Raw genomic sequence first — 1,834 nt, forward strand, 5'->3', positions numbered from 1 at the left:
AGCGTGGCGGAACGGTCTGAGAGCCCGGCAGCTGCCGCCTCACGGCACCGGCCCACGCCTGGCACGCCCCGGTTAAGCTCGGCTGTGGAGACCCCTGTCTTCATTTCTCAGGACATCAAAGACCCCCTCCTTCATCCCCACGGCAGCACAGACCCCTGCCTTCATCCCTCAGAGAAGCAGAGACCCCCACCTTTATCTCCCAGGAGAGCAGAAAACCCATCTTGGAGCACCCGGGGCAGAGGAGACCCCTTATCTTTATCCACCAGGACAGCAGATGCCCTCATCTGCATCATCCCTTCACCCTCAGTTCAGTGGAGGCTCCTGCCTCCCTCCTCCAAGGGAGCAGAGACCCCCACCTTCATCTGCCAGGACAAGGGAGATGCTGTCTTCATCCCTCAAGAGAGTGGGATGAAGACACCATTTTCATCCTCCTGCACTTTCCACCTAGGGCAGCAGGGAACACCCTCCTCCATTCCCCAGAGGAGTGACGAGCATTCACCATCCTGTCCTCCAGAGACCCCCACCTTCACCACTCTGTATCCTGGAGACACTGCAAGTCGAGCAGAGACCCCCCCACCTCCACTCTCCAGTGCAGCTGCTGCAGCAGAGACCCCTGCAGCAGCTGCTGACAGTGACGCTTCCCTGGGGCCCCTGATGTCCCCAAGTCCTTCCTGGCATCCTACCCTAGGCCACCTGGCAGGTTCCTCTGCAGCCTCATCAAACCCTAACCCTAACTTGCTCCCAGAGCCTTATGGATTCTTTCCTCTGCAGAGCCTCTGAAATCCCTGAGATGTCCTGTGCCAGGTGCAGCGGAGGGCCCGGAGCCGAGCCAGCGCAGTGCCCAGCTAGGCTGATCCCCAACAGGAGCTGAGCTGCAATTGCCACGATTTTGGGTTTCCATTTCCTTATGACTTTTAACAGAGACATTTGTGGAGCAGTGTTTTCCATCCTTCCCTTGCCTCCGGGCTGTGAGGCAGGAGCTGCCCCAGGGCTGGAGGAGCCTGAGGCTCCTCATCCCACCTGCACCGCTTTGGGGACAGAGATTGTCCCTTGCCCTGTCCTCAGACCCACTGGGACAGAGCTGTTGGGGAGAGCTGTGTCCTCGGGAGGTCCCCATGGGCCGGGCAGGCTTTTCCCCCACCCATAGCCCCACCAGTGCCACCTTGTCACCATGGTGTCACCTCTGACCCTGTGGCTGAACCTTTCTCAGGAGCAAAGCAAAGGGGTTCAGAGCATAACGCATACATGCCAAATCCATGGGCTGGGGACCAGCAGCTTCAGAGGACCTGCAGCCGCAGGATCCCTCAGGAGTGGCTCTGACTAATTCCAGCTCTCTATCAGAGCAGCTGGAAAACAAAGAGAACTGGGAAAGGTGAGGCTGGCCATGGCAGGACACAGTACAGGAACACTGCTGGGAGCCCGAGCTGCTCCAGGCTGGGAGAGAGGGAGGACAACATGCTGTAGTCCTCTTACCCCTCTTCCCCTCTTAATGCCTCCTGCTCCCCCTCCAGCTCCTGTGTGACTCCATGGTGTGAGGGAGCCAGGCACTGCAGGGCTGTGTGTCCCTTTTGGGGATGGATCTGCCACCTCAGAGCCAGGAACTGGAGCAGCTTATGGCCCCTTGGGGGGGTTTGGCTCGGGGGAGAGCAGCAGAGCCAGCTGGGGCGGTCCTGGAACCTTCTGGAAGTGCTGTATGGTGTTCCAGGGCAGAGCTGGGCTGAGCTGGGCATGACCTGGCCATGGCCATTGAACCAGAGCAGGGACACAGCCTGGAGCAGGGGTACAGCACAGAGAGGGGGGTCACAGCATGGAGTGGGGGCTGACAGCCTGGGGG

The 1,834-nt window shown here is 59.9% G+C and overlaps 1 long non-coding RNA gene across 1 annotated transcript in view; it reads left to right on the forward strand.

Moving 5' to 3' along the window:
• LOC108445118 overlaps positions 1-1,771 on the forward strand; it is a 10,063-nt gene extending 8,292 nt beyond the window's left edge. Inside the window, exon 4 of the long non-coding RNA XR_001859870.1 lies at positions 772-1,771. This is a non-coding gene — a long non-coding RNA (uncharacterized LOC108445118). The remainder of the gene's footprint in view (positions 1-771) is intronic.
• The last annotated feature ends 63 nt before the right edge of the window (positions 1,772-1,834 follow it).

The sequence above is a fragment of the Corvus brachyrhynchos genome, unplaced genomic scaffold (assembly GCF_000691975.1).
Source record: "Corvus brachyrhynchos isolate BGI_N302 unplaced genomic scaffold, ASM69197v1 scaffold122, whole genome shotgun sequence".
NCBI lineage: Eukaryota > Metazoa > Chordata > Aves > Passeriformes > Corvidae > Corvus > Corvus brachyrhynchos.